The sequence below is a fragment of the Athene noctua genome, unplaced genomic scaffold (assembly GCF_965140245.1).
Source record: "Athene noctua unplaced genomic scaffold, bAthNoc1.hap1.1 HAP1_HAP1_scaffold_44, whole genome shotgun sequence".
NCBI classification, from domain to species: domain Eukaryota; kingdom Metazoa; phylum Chordata; class Aves; order Strigiformes; family Strigidae; genus Athene; species Athene noctua.
This window is the reverse complement of record NW_027437540.1, coordinates 527,619-542,132: the sequence shown is the minus strand read 5'-3', so window position 1 is coordinate 542,132 and position 14,514 is coordinate 527,619. Positions and strand designations below refer to the sequence as shown.

The 14,514-nt window shown below is 55.3% G+C and overlaps 1 pseudogene; it reads left to right on the top strand.

Moving 5' to 3' along the window:
- The first annotated feature begins 772 nt into the window (after window positions 1–772).
- On the top strand, window positions 773–4,682 carry LOC141954957 (transmembrane protein 209-like; annotated as a pseudogene).
- The last annotated feature ends 9,832 nt before the right edge of the window (window positions 4,683–14,514 follow it).

The following is a 14,514-nucleotide window of genomic DNA, read 5'->3' as shown; positions in this document are numbered from 1 at the left end:
TGTCAAGAAAACTGCCAGGCAGCGTGTTCTTGTAGAGATCTCCCAGGAACCCTGATGTTCACTGTTTCACCGTTGAATCCTTGTACCAGTAAGCAGGTAGTGATGTGTACATGACGGATTTGTCCTAGAAAGCAAATTATTTATGTTCCCCTCTAGTGAGGAATTATGTGACCAGTTTTCAAGTGAGTGGCAGGAAGGAACAGCAGCATGTTTTGGTGACAGGACTAGAAGAAAACGTCACCAGGCTTATTTCTTTCACATCTGGTATTAACTTTTAGATGTACCGAACCCCCAGGTCGTGGCTGCACGGTCTGAAAATCCTCTGTTCCTAACTGAAACGAGTGGGAATTTTCAGTAGAAAAACTGCAGAGCTGTGCAAGGCCTTTCCTGCCTCTGGCTCCCTCTGCTTGGAGAAGGCAGGAGCTTTGCCTCTGGCTGCTGAAGGATGTGATTTTTCAAAACTGAGGTTGGAATCTGTCTCTGTCCTCTTATCTGCACCTCACTGGAGAAGGTGGACGCTGTTCCTCAGTAATGAGGTGGCAGTGCTGGCAGGGGGAGTTCATCGAAGAAATATCATCTATTTTCACTGGTAAAAAGAATCTGATTTTTCTTTTTTTAAGATGCTAAACATGACTCTGGCTAAAGGTAAAGTCCATTTACAGAGTCTGTTTTGGATTACTGCTTTTTTTTCCTGAATCCTGTGCTGACTGAGGGTCTTACTGTATAAAAGTTGTCAAATCCTGTCATTTCTCTGTGTTTGTTGTTAGAGATCATGGCACCAGAACCAGCAACTTCCATCATCGACAGGGCCGTCACGATGAGGAAGGAGATGGAAGCCTGGAAAGGGCTCTTGGCCTGGGCACTCCTTAACGTGTCTCTCGCAGGCATGCTGTGTACTGAAATGTGCGTTAATTGTCACACCTGAGTCAAACAAGCAAAGCCTCCTCCTTCCTGTCTCCCTAAATATTTCCTGGGACTGAGTAGTTGCAAAATGCTAACTTCTCTTTTTTCTTTTCCGGACTGGAAATCTCATCAGCTCCTATTACAACACCGCCTGCTGGCCGCTCTGATATCTTGGTGAGTTGCTGCAGCATTTAGATTAGTTTTCAAGGTTCTTTTCTTTTTTTCACTTGTCAGTTTGATTGCTGGAGAAGCAGTCTTTAAACTAGCTTTTTTAAAAAAAAAAAAAAAAAAGCATTTTTTTGTTTGTTTTAAATGTAAAAAAAGATATAGTTTGCTTTCCGCTGTCTCCCTGGAAACTTGGAATTTCATCCGTGTTAGTGACAGGTAAGGAGTGTTAACAGCTCTCTTAGACAGGAAGAACTTACTTGGTGCCTTAAATCTGTTGACCGTGTAGAGGAAGGCTTTGGGGAACACGTCAGATTTTCCTGCTCTGTTGTACCGTGGGCGTGGATGGCATTTCACAAGAATTCAAGTTTGTTTTGGAGGAGCAGACTCTAAGCCAGCTGTATCAAATATGATTAGAGGATGAAGCAGGAGGAGGAGGAAAATCATGAGATGAGTGACAGATGAATTGGCAGAAGATGTTTTTTGAGAAATACTGTGAAACTTCATTGTAGTAGATTTGGAAAACAACTGTCCATCTTTAAAAATTCAATTTTAGCAGTGTCAATTAATCTCAGTACAGAAAGGAAAATTATCTCCAATGGTTCTGGCATAAAAAGGTGAAGAAATCTTGGCTGTTGCCCAAATTGGTACTTACCGACAGCACTAATAACTAGACCTGTTTTGAATGGGCATAAGCCCGTTTTTGCAAACAAGACACTTTGGTTATTCCCCGTGCTCAAGCTACAGTAAAAACTTCTCTGTTTCTTCTAGAACTCGCACTTGCATCTCTGCTCAGCCTGAACGCCGCCTCTGGTTTCTGGGTGTGCTTCAAATACGCAGGGGCACCGACCAGCCTGTCGTGAGTCCTGGCCAGCAGAGCCTGCTGGGGCTGCAGAATGCAGGTGGGTGCAGTCAATATCTCTGGCAATTCTTTTTGAATTCTTTTGTTTTGTTTCCAGACGGTCTCTGTCTCAAGGGCAGGATTCTCTAGCGAAGGGCGCTCTGAATCGCCTCCTCTGACAGGAGCAGTAAACTGAATTACCGCAGCGTATTAAAATTCACCACGTCACGTGACAATTTGTTGAGTGTTTGTGGGAGAACTGGAGGGGAAACAAACACAGGCGGTGGGAAAGGGCAGGATGAGAGCGGCTGCTGAAGGACAGGGAGGGACTTGAACCCTGTGAGGTTGGCCAAGGAGTTTGTGACTTGTCCATGGAAGCAGGAGCCAGGCAGAGAGTGCAGGTCCATATTTAATTTTGATGTCCCACTACTGTCTCGCTGGGTAAGGAGAATGAAAGGAGAGGGACAGACAGAGCTTTGTGTGAAGTCTGAAATGAGCTACTCAGAAATCTTTTGGAGATCAAAGCAAAGTTCTAAAAAGAAGCTGACAAGGCAAATATACCAAAATCGAGATGCTGGCACGGTAGTATTGCGCTCTGCTCGTCTGGCCTAGAAAACGGGGAGCAGACGGTTGTAACGCTGTAACACCAAGGTTTGAGCATCTCCTGTGTTCATTTGCACAGATCAGTTGAGACATTCAGCGGCTCAAGATGCACAGAGTAGGCAGGTAGAGCTGAGCTGATGAAATAGGCGATGGAATAGAGAAACCCCTGGGTTACGCAAGGTGCCTGGTAACACTGAAATCTGAAGCTGCAGGATTGGTGCTGAGGTGTTGTCCTGTGTCTCAGTCTTCTCTTTTTTCCTGTCAGTGACTTGACTGCCGAGTTCTGTAGGGGCCAGATCTTTCTAGCATCCCTTCTTGCATCTTTTCTAAATCGCCTTAAGATAGCGTTGTGCGCGTGTCTAAGCGGGGAGGAGAGTTTGGGGCTGCTGCATCCGCGATGCTCATTCTGTTTTTCCTTCCCGCAGCGGTACAAACACCTCCACCACGTGAGCTGGCGGCACCTTCTCCTCCGCCCCGGGGCCAGAGTGTGCTGAGTTACAGCCCGTCCCGCCGCCCTCGCGCCCGCCCGCAGTTTGGTACCGGTTGTGTCCCGGGGTGCAGCCCCCAAGGACGGGCTCTGCCAAGCGGCAGCGCTTCTTACGTCAGTGCTGGAACCTGCTCCCCGAGCAGCAGCTGCACTCGGGTAAGGACCAGGACAGCTCCCCAGGGTGCAGTTCGGGTCTTCGTTTGGTGCCTGTGCCGCTGAAGGGGAGCGGTAGCCACCGGAGAGTTGTCTATGTGTGTGTTTGCTCCTTTTGCAAAGCGGATCTAAATTTGTCATATTGGGATTTGTCCTTCTTCCCTAGTGCCACTTCCTCGGTTTAGAGCAGCTGGTTTGTTTCAGAACAAAGCAAAGCCAAGCAATCAAAATGTAAGTGCAAAGGAGACCGCAAAAACCCAATCCAGACCCCAAATGAGAGTCTTTTATGTTCATGTCGTTTAGAAATCAAGGTGGAATTCTGTCTTCCTTCTATGACACAACCGTTTGTTTTCCTTTGCCCAAGGTTTCCAGCTCCTCTCCCAGCAGGTCACCGTCCCCCCTAGCGCTGGGCCACTGGAGAGCGGCGGGTTAAGGTCTCGTTGCGGCTCTTCCCCCGCTCTGTGTAATTCTGCGGGCGCAGAGGAGGATGTGACAGACCTCAGGGCACTGCACGCCTGCCTTCGGAGAGAGGAACAGAAGCGGCGGAGAGTCCAACTCGGTAAAAACCAAAGTGATTTGATGGGAAAAGCTTGGTCAGGAGAAGGGGGTGCGTTTGTTGGAGATTGGCTTTTACGGATGAGAAAAGTCCCAAAGGATTCCAGTGCAGCCGTACTAGGAGATAGACCTGACTCGTTTGTGGTGATCGCCTGTGACTGGGTAAAGGCGGCTGCTGACTAGTGGAGTCTCCTGCTGAGTGGTTCGGACGTGAGGTGGGACACTGTCGTTTCTACCTGTCTCCGTGGCTTAGGACCTCCAGAACGTTTTCCTCCAAAGTTTTGCTGGGGATGGGCTGGGAACGTGTGCTGAGAGATTGTCTCTGTGGCACCCGTTGGCCGTAGCGGCCCGTGATAAGCTGCCGGGCTCTGTTGCCGTGTGATGAGAGGGATATTTTGTGGAGAAGGCGTTTCAGATGCGGGGGTGAATTACCTGCAGGCAGTTTTTGTCCTGGATAGGGACAGTCGGGGTGCAGTCGGTGTTTCTGCAGACCGACCTCAGTGTCCCTATTCATGGCAGTTCGTGTCCTTGTGTCTGGCCAAAGCCTTCATATCCTGACCTGCTGTGCCTGTGCTGTTGCGTCGAGAACTTCTTGGCAATGACTGTACGTGAGTGTTTAATGAAGGAATCGTTTCAGGGTGTTTGGATTCCAGCTCTCCTTCCAGCAGCCCAGCTTTGGGCAACTGCAGCCGTTCCATCGCCGACTGCGCGCAGGTGCTGAGAAAGTTCCGGTACCAGCTGGCCTGCAGGCCCCGGGCCCCATCACCACACAAGGATGTACCTGACCTGCGCTCGATATGGGCTGCAGAAGAGGTAAATTCCACAGCAAAAGTGGTCAAGGGAGAGAAACGGGTCTGTAAAGTACACAGCTTTGTGCAGAGGTTTGGATTCGAGCTGCATCAGGAATGTGGGAGAGAGAAATCCTCGAGCGCTGAGCTGTCTTCATCCAGCTTGCGAAGCTCGTGGTCACTGTAAATGGCCATTGCAAACTCTGAACTGTAGTGGGAAAAGGATTTCTCCCTTGGAGAGCAAGGCTCACACTGGATACAATCCATTTCTGATCTAAAACTGGAGTTGGAAGGGATTTGTGTGGAACCCCGTGGAACAGCTGAAGGACATAAAGCATAAAGCCTTTACCCTGGCGTCTGAAAGAAGTCTGATGCCAAGGAACGCCATTCCCGTGGCCTCAGTGAAATGGGATCGATTATTTCCTACGTTACCCTGATGAAACTGCCCATTCAGGTACCTCTTCCATCAAGCCCGCAGTTCAGAGCAATTTTATCCTCGTAGAGCAGAGAGCTTCAGACTGACTTTGGGCTCATGGCGGGTGGCTGTAGCGTGACTGGAGAGTGAGCGCGTCCTCCGTGAAGCTGCTGTAGGAGTCCCGTGATCCAGCCAGCAGGTGTATAAGAATTTGGGGAAAAATGCAGTTGGAATGATGTAGTTAGCGTCAGAAACTGTCACAGACCCTACAAACTCTTGGTATTCTCTGAAGTTCTCACACGTAGTTAATGGCCCTTTCCATAGGTCTGGGCACGGGGGACGATGCAGCGCCACCTCCTTGGTCACGTGGATTCCTGGACCACGAAGGTCAGAAACGTCGGTCCCGTCTGGGGCCGAGACGTCCCGTCTCTGTGACGAGGTTTGGTTTTCCTTGCTGGAACTCAGATTTCTAAATTGGTGTTTCTGCAGTATTTCTAGCTCGCTCTCCCGGGCTCAAAGCGTGGAAAATTCCAACCCAAAGGCTGGTTTTTTTCTGACTGTCCCGAGCAGCGTAATAAAAGCAAAAGGAAAAACCTTGGTCTTAGTTAGCAACAGCCCTTGCTGGAGCAGGGCAGAGTGAATTGCACATGGTGGCAAAACAGTCAGTCGAGCTTTGGATTGCCCCTTCACTCACAGAATCTGTCAGGTCTAAAGTTTTGCTTGTGGGTTTTGTGTGGGTTTTTTGGGATTTGGTTTTAAATAAGGGTGGTGTAAAGCAAAGATGAGTATGAGATCCGTGCCAGACTGCTGAGCATCTGTTCCTAAACCCAGGGCCAGCACGCATCAGTTCCCAGCTCCTGTCGCATACAAATCCCCCACGGAGTGTTTATCAGCTTCTTGATTTCCCCAGACCAATGTGAGAGGGAGTGGCCTCATCAAAGTATATATTCCCTGTATGGTGGAGGGCTGTGCTTCATCATACCCCTTGCCTCACGGTTCAGAAAAGCTTCAGAAAGCAAAGCTTTACCTGATACTTTCTAGAGATGTGTTTTCCTGACTCCTTTATTTGAATTTTCTGGTCATTTAGTCCTCTAGTCTTTTAGACCTTTTAGTCCATTTCTATACTGAATTTTCTGGTCTTTTAGAAAGTATTAGAGAGTCACTGAAACTCCGCCTGACTTGATACTCTAATTGAATTCCTTTTGTCCTTGGCTGGCTTCAGTATTTCTGTTGTTAAGCTCCTTTGTGACTGTAACAGTGATGCTGGAGGTGAGGGAGGAGGCTGCCAAATTGAGGGGGTCGGGGTTGCAGAAGCACCTCTGGGGAGCTCGGGAGCAGGCAGCTGCCCCGTGTCAGGCATCAAGCGAGGGGGCAGAAGGGGCTTGGCTGAGCAGGGACCTGCTCGCTGAGCTGCAGAGCAAAAGGAATGGCACCCTCTCTGGGAGCAAGGTCAGGCTTGGCAGGAAGGGGCAGAGCCGTGGCTCGCACACGCGGGGAGGAGAGAGGAGAGGCCGAAGCTCAGTTAGAGCTGGGAGCGGCCAGTGATGTGTCTGACAAGAAGGGATTTTTCAGTAGGATTGTAGCCAGAGGAGCTCTGAAGAAAACATCAGAGTGAGACTTGTTGAGGGTGGTCACCTGACAGAGAGGCGTGGGGGAGACATCGGCCTGTCAGCCCTGCACAGCCCCTGAGCAGCAGCGGGGCTTTGATGAGAAACAGGCCTTGGGGGAGAGATCAGAAACTGCCGAGTTGTGCCGAGGTGTCAGGGAAAAACAAGGGACAGCTGCCACCCCGAGCTGTGGGACAGTGCTGAACTGTGAGGAGTTCCCGCCGCGGGAACAGCGCCTGGGCGAGCAGGGGATCGGTCTGCACAGCGTGTGAGAGTGCTCTGTGCTGGTAGGAGGAAAGGTTGAGAGCTGCCTAATTGCTGATTCGCTAATTATGAAGTAAGAGCTTTAGCGAGAGCATAAGTAGGTACTATTGTAAGAATAAAGGGTCTTTCCTTCTGCACTTCAGTGGAGAGTCCGTGCCTCAGTTGCCACGCGTGGGAGGTTTGACTGAGCAGGGCCGGCCTGCTTGGCAGATCCTCTGGGACTCACGGACCAGGCGGCTTTTGCTAAATGCACGTCCCAGTGTTTGAAAGTTCCACCCCGCATTGCTCTCAGTGCAGTTTCAGCAGTCCATTGTACCGCTCCATTTTCCCAGAGGCTGGTGCAGGATTGGGGATGTGATACACCCCCCAGTGCCACGTTCTTTGGCCCAAGCGTCTGTGAGGCTGTTTTGGAAATGAGTCCCTTTATCTGATTCAATCCTTTTTGGGGTGCCATGTCACCACAAGACTTGCTTCTCAAGACCTAAAATATTGTTCCAGGCAGTGGCATGAGGCACGGCATAAGTTTCCAACCAACCAGTGGCTGCTTCCACCATTGTAAGCACACAGGGTTTGTCGTGCCGAGTTTGTGGGAGCGTGATATAATCAACCTGCCAGGCCTCCCCATATTTATACTTTAGCCATCGTCCCCTGTACCAAAGGGGATTTAACCGTTTGGTTGCTTGATGGCAGCACGTCTCACATTCATGGACCACCTGTGCAATAACATCCATGGTTAAGTCCACCCCTCGGTCACTTGCCCATCTCTGTGTTCCATCTCTGCCCTAATGGCCTGAGGAGTCAAGGGCCCAGCGAGCCAGAAATCGTTCACCCTTATGCTGCCAGTCCAGATCCACTCAAGCCACCTTAATCTTAATCCACCTATTGGTTGTTCCGATGTTCTTCAGTGTCCTGACTCTTGGGTACGTGAGCACCTACACGCTGTACTTTCACAGCCAGGTTCTCTACCCCAGCAGCAGTATCTCGCCCTCACTCAGCAGCCCAGACGGGTTTGCCTCTCGCTGCCCGTGGCTCCGTTCCCGCTGCTGTAACCGCCCCCACAGCGCATTTGCCACCACCCCGAGTCAGTGCAGAGACAGAGCACTGGCCACCTCTCTCGCTCGGCGGCAGCCAAGGCCAGCTGGATGGCTTTCACCTCTGCACACTGACTCGGTAGGCACGGGCCAGGCCCCAGCACGTTGCAGTGAGCTGGGTCTCTCTGCAGTTACCCGGGTGACACCATACCTTTTCCAAATATTTGACTAGTTTTTTGGGATTCTGCACCTGTTTGGGAGTGAAGTTCCAATACACCGGAGGTGGCCACTGTCCTGGGCACTTGCCCGTGCTGTCCCACACCCCCAGCCACTCAGAATTCTCCAGCCTTGGGGTAGATCTCCGGGTGATTCTCTTCAATAGTTGCTTAACCCTGAACAAAGCCTGCACCACGTGTGGGAACACACTGGCTCCCAGCAGTAAGATGACCACGTTAGTTGGATATTCAAAATTCCCCAAATTCTCAAACAGAGTTGTAAGTAGCCTCAGGACTGAGAACTTCATCGTGCCATCGATCAGTGTTACACAGTTCAGCAAAATGAAAATCTTAACCCAGCTCCCATGGGTGCTGAGCAGCAGCAGGGGGACTATATACAGCAAATGAGGAGAGGCAGTTTTAAGGAGCCAAGCGATGGACGTTATGCCCAGCAATTGATAAGCCGATGTAATGAATGCTTTAACCAATGGCTATGACACACTGACCCGATCTGCCGTTATCTCGACCCTTCGAGCCCCACGCTGGGCCCCAAAAAGGACTCTCGTGGTTTGAACTCTGTCAGAGCCAAAGACCACGCAGCCGCTTGCTCACCCTCCCCTTGGGGGAATGGGGGAAGAGAGTGGAGGGACGCAAGGAAAACTCGTAGGTTGAGATAAAAAACCACCAGTTTAGTGACTGTAATAAAACAATAACAGTAATAGAAAGTACAAATGGGTGATGCCCAAGGCGATTGCTCAGCACCCACCGACCGATACCCAGCCCGCTCCCGGCCAGCGCCCCCGACAGAACAGAGATCCTGCCGTCACAACACACAGCCCTGGGGCTGTGCTTCCTCCCAGCTGTAGAAAATTAACTCTACCCCAGCTGAAACCAGGACCCTGTTGTAGCAGATTAAAGCTACTCTGTGAGCGTGGGACAGAACTGGACACGGGCGAGCAAACGCTTCAGGTGACCGCAAAGTGGGGCAGGGCAGTCTGGAGTGTTTCTGTCGGGACCAAAGCAGGTGCTCGGGGGGCTGTGCTGGGGTGTGTGAACGCTCCGGGACGAGCCGGGGGGTGCAGGAAGGTGCTGAGGGGAAATGATGGGGGCCTGGGGACACCCTGAGAGGAGCTGTTGGCCAATGGCGAGCTGGGTCCCTCCCCCTGCAGCGGAACCCTGCCCCACCCGGCCTGGGTGACGCGTCACCGTGACCCCCTTTGTGACACGCTTCTGTGTCTCCCCCGGCACCGTATCTGAGCAGTGCAGCCCCACGGTGTCTGACAACACGGGGAAGGGACAGGGCAGGAGCACAGCGAGGAGACTCCTGAGCACGGCCCACGTCTTTTCCCATCGCTCCCTAAAGCTGAACCCCCCACGGCCCCTCAACCACTTTCCTCCATTTTTGAGGATGGCAGAGAGACCCCCCAGCAGCCCCAGGGTGGTTTGGGAGGAGGTGGGGGCTCCCCAGGAGAGCAGCTCTCTTCCAGAGCCCTGTGAGGTGTCCGTGGTCCAGCCGCTGCAGATGGGTGAGTAGAGGGCTCCGCGGGGCTGGCTCAATGCCGGGACCCCATTTCCTCGGCGTGGGGCCATTTAAAGCTCTTCGCCACCCGGGAGGCTCGTTGGGAAGGTGGCGTGTCTACTGACTCTCCTTGTTACCTGTAGGCGAGACCCTGCCGGAGGAGGATCCAGAGCTCACAGAGCGCCAACCAAGATGGGATTCTGAGAGCACCTCGTTGCTTTCTTTGCTTGACAGCAGCAACATGACAATGGTAATGAGCTCCCAGGGACCCTTGTCCATGGCATCAGCTTGTGCAGCAAAGGGACCCAGGGACGGTTGAGCTGATCAGCCGTGCAGCACCGTCGGTGTGCTCGGAGTGACACGCCTTCCCCCCATCCCTCCTCCCGTAGGTGTCTGGCGAATACCTCCAGCCTTCTCAGAGGACGGACATTCTCCTCGTGGCCATCGAGGCCTTGACGGCAGACGATGCCAGTGACAGGCAGATGGGCAGTGACATCGTGGACATGGCTGTGAGGGACCCCGCATGCTGGCTGATGGATGTAAGTGCCCCGTGGCTGGATTGTCCTTCCATGTCAAGTCTTGTTCTTCCCTCCTGCCCTAACACAGCTCTCAGGCACCCAAAACCCATTTCAAGGCAGCAGGGAGGGGTGGGAATGGCAGCACCATCCTTACCCATGTCCCCTCCAGGTGCCAAAAGTGATGAGATACATCCACAAAAATGTGGAGCACATCTGCAGGGAGCCAGCCCGCAACAGCCTGGACTCGCTGCTGCTGCTGCTGACCAGCTGGAGCCCCAGGGAGGTGGTCAGGAGCCTTCTGAGGATCTCTCCAGCGTGTGACAGGTACCGGCCCCGACAGCCTTGAGGGCTTGTTTCCATGGGGAGAGTGGCCCAGAGACTCTCTGGCTGCCAGACCACGGAAAACTGCGGGATATCCCCGAGGAGCAGGGCTCTCCATCCCACCACGCTTCCCCCTTCAGCCCGAGCCGGCCCCAGCAGAGCCCCTGTCCCACGGGAACAGAGCCTCACCCCCCTTTGCCTCCCCGGGCACCCCGAAATGAGGGGGTGGGCAGGGCCGGGGTCTGGAGGAGCCGAGGCAGCCCGACTGACCGAGTTGGCTCTGGCTCCGCAGCGCTGCCATGGCCATGTGGGAGGTGCTGATCTCCACGCCCTGGGAGTTATGCACCATCTTGCCGGAGCTGGTCAGCGTGCTGGAGGACTGCCGGGAGCGCAGGGTGTTCAGCTCTGCCGTGGATGACGCCTGCATCTACCCCTTGGCTGTGAGTGACCCACACCCAGCCCCACCGCTCTGCCTTCCTCCTCCTCCTCCTCCTCCTTCCCCTGCTCAGCACCAGCCAGACCCCTGTGCCACACGCTTGGGCCCACCCCACGCTGGTTTGGCCCCACCAAGCCTGTCCCGGCACAGGCAGCGCTCTGCCCTCCCCCCTGCCTGCATCCCCCTGCCCAGCTCCGCAGCCTGGAGACCCCGGGAAGGGGCAGAAACCAGAGTCAAGGCAGTTGCTGGTCCTGGGTCAGAGACGTGGGGACTCGGAGGTGGTTTCAGGGGGAGAGGAGACATTTCCCATGGACCGTGCTGGTGGGGAGGAGGGAGCCCTGCAGCTCTGCTGGTCTCTCACCACTGTCTCCGTTTTAGCTCCTGGTCTGCACCGACATTGATGACAAGGACTTTGCTGCCCTCTACAATGCGCAGAGTTTCCTGAGGCATCCCGGCCCGGTGACGCTCTCGCTGGTGCTCACGGGCCTCATCACACTTTCAGAAACACCCGAAACGGTGAGCGGGGGGTCGGCAAGGGGAGACACACTGGTATCCGGGGCCTGGGGGATGCGGTGGCTTGGCCCCGTCTGGGAGGATGAGGGGTGATGACTCCAAGCACCCTCCCTGCTCTGAGGGGGCTGGGGGGTGCCTGGGGGGGGCCCTTCACTGCTTCACAAGAAGGTGACTGGTGTGTTCCGTACAGGCAAGGAAAATGCTGGTGTTGCTGCCCGACATCATGGAGAACTTGCTGGCAGCCAACGCCGATGTCAGGATGAAGGCCCTGATGCTCTTCATCAACATGATGGGTCACATGAAGAGGGAAGAGGCCAACCTCATCTCTCTGAGGGTTGCAGAGAAGCTCCTGCCCCTCTTTGATGATGTAAGTCTGCCATGGGAGCCTGAGCAGAGGCGATGGGTGAAAGATGGCTGCCCTCCAGTGCGGCCATGCGGGAAGCATTTGGGCAGGGGTCCCCCCCTTGCTCCTCTTGCGTAGCCTTTTGGGGCTCTTCCTCTCCCCGCTCCTCTTCCGTGGCCTTTCAGTGCTCTGGGGCCGTTATGCTGCAGCTGCAGGTCAGGCCGACGGCTCCTGGTTCAGGATCTGATCCCGGAGCAGCTCCTCTCCCCCGGCCACGCTAACGCCCCTGCTCCCCATGGGCGAGGAGCGGCTGGTGCTGAGCTGCCTCTGTCCTCCTCCCTGCCAGGAGTGCAGCCGCGTGCGGGAGCTCTCCATCCGCCTCTTCAAAGACGTGATGAAGACCGCGGTGGGGAGAAACAAGAGAAAAATGGTGAAGACAGCACAGAGGGTCCTGGTCCCACTGTTACTCCGTATGAGCGACCAGGTGGAGAGCGTGGCCAAGGTGCGGTGACCAGCGATTGGTGTCACGGGGAAGGGTGTGCTGACACCACGGGGGTGGCCTGGGCGTGAGGGACAATGGGAATGTGTGTCACCGCAGGGTCCCGCTGCACTGGTCCCAGTGCTGCAGAGCTGGAGGGGGAGGTGGGGACCCCCCGGCCCACAGGAAGGGTCCCTGCAGCCCCAGCACGAGCAGGGCCAGAGAGCCTGGCACAGACAGTTCCCTGCTCAGTCGGAGCCGGCTCCCAGAGCGCGGGATGGCCCCAGCAATGAAGGGGGATCCAATCCCGGGATCACCCCGTGCCCCCAGCTCAAAGCCAGGCCCAGAGCAGGAGGATGCCAGGTCTCCTTCCCTGGGCTCTGGTGCCATCTCCCAGCCTCTGCTTCTCCGCAGGCTTCCCGGGACACCCTCAGCGCCTGTGGAGAGTTCCTGGGCAGGAGGAGGCTCAGATCCACGGCCAAGACATGGCAGACAGACCTGATCGGACAGTGCTTGGTGAGGACACCCCCACACCCCGGGACGGGCTGGACGGGGGCTGCAGCCGTGCCTGGGGGGGCTGTGCTGCTCTGCATCGCCGCCCTGCCCCAGCCCCGCTGCTCCAGCTGCAGCCTCCTTCCCTGCCCTCCAGCACGCAGCCCCCAGGGGCTCTTCTCCAGGAGAGCCCGGCCCAGCTGGGCCCTGGCAGCCGGACGGAGGGGTCTCGGCACCCCCAGCCCCCTCTGCCTGCGGCTCTCTCTGGCCCCCAGCCCCACGGGGCTCCCGGCTGGGAGACGGGAGTCACTGGGAGGGAGCGGGGGTGCTGGCGGGAAGGACTGCTCCGGACGGCTGCGGAGGGTCCGTACCAGCCCCGTGCCCTTGTGCTCCCTCAGATAACGCACAGGAAGAGCAGGGTGGACGAATACCTGCTGCAGAGCCTGCCCTACCTGAAGGACCCTCAGGCCACTGTGCGGGAGGCGGCCGTCAGGTTCATCGGTGAGTCCCCGGGGACCCATTTCTGGCCGCCCGGCCCCAGTTCCCACTGGTGGGCTCGCTGGGGGTCTTGCTGGGTCCCACTGCCCCCTTGCTGGGGCACAGCCCTGCCCAGGGGGAGCAGAGCTCTGACATTACCTCTGTGCCCCAGGTCTTGCTGCGCGGCACCGGAGGACCCTCAGCCAGGAGAGTGTGGGGGACATCTGTGATGGTGAGTAGGGACAGAGCCCGGGCAGGTGCTGCCGTGCCCGGCCCCGCCCCAGGAAAATACTCCAGGGGCAGACGAGCAGTTTCAGGAGGTTTTTTTCAAGAGCAGCTTCACAGTTGTTTGTGTCTTAACACATAGGTTAGCATATCTCTTTAGTAAGGTCTTGAAATTGGAGGAATTTTGTTTTCTCCCCAAAAAGGAAGGGACTTTGTGGGGAAAGAACAGCCATCCCTGTCCTGCCCCTTGCCAGGAGGCTGATGATGTCCAGGCTTCACGCTGGGATGCTCAGATCAATACACGGGCTCGTTGAGGCCACACACAACTCTAGACCCGCTCGTACAGCAAACGAAAAAATGACTCTGAGGCCTGGCCCAGTCCTGAGCCCCTCTGTGTGTCGGGGGCACACGGGTCGTTCCTGAGCAGCAGCTTCAGCCGCTCTGGTTCTCTCACCGGCTCCTCCTGGCAGGGAAGGAGATGGCTGGGGCTGGCATGGGCTGGGGGGGGTCCTGGGGGTCCCTGCGGGCACTGGGGACTCACGGCTGCTCTGCTCCCTTCTCTCGCAGTGCTCCTGCCCTTGAGGAAAGACTCGGAACTCTCCATCAGGGCCCTGGCAGCCGAGACCATCTCACTCCTGACAACAGAGCAGAGTCTGAGATCAAGATGGAGCCTGCGGTCGCTGTGCTGCTGGCTCTGATGAGCCTCCGAGAGACCAAATGCTCTGGAAAAAGGCTGTACTGGATTAATGATTTTTTTAAATAAAGCTGGAGCCACAAGCCACTGGGACTCCGTACCGTCCTTCCCACGAGGACCCCCCTGAGTGTGCTGAGCAGGGTCCCCCCCGGCCTCTGCCGCTACCCCAGGACCGCACACCCGCACCCAGCCCGGAGAGGAGGAGGAGGAGGAGGAGGGAAGCTTTAGCCCATCCTGCCCCTCCCGAGACACCTCAGGGCACGAAAAGGCACCGCCAAGCTGGCACGTCGCCATTTCTCCCAGCACCAAAATCCTCTCCTGTACTGGGGAGCTGAGCTGGTTTTGACTGGGCACTGGTTAGTTGCTAGAACATTCTGGGGTCAAACTGGGGGATTCTGGGGTCCAAAGAGAATTTTGGGGAAAAAGTGGGAGGCTTTTGGGGATGCTGGTGGAGATTTTGTGGTAAAACTG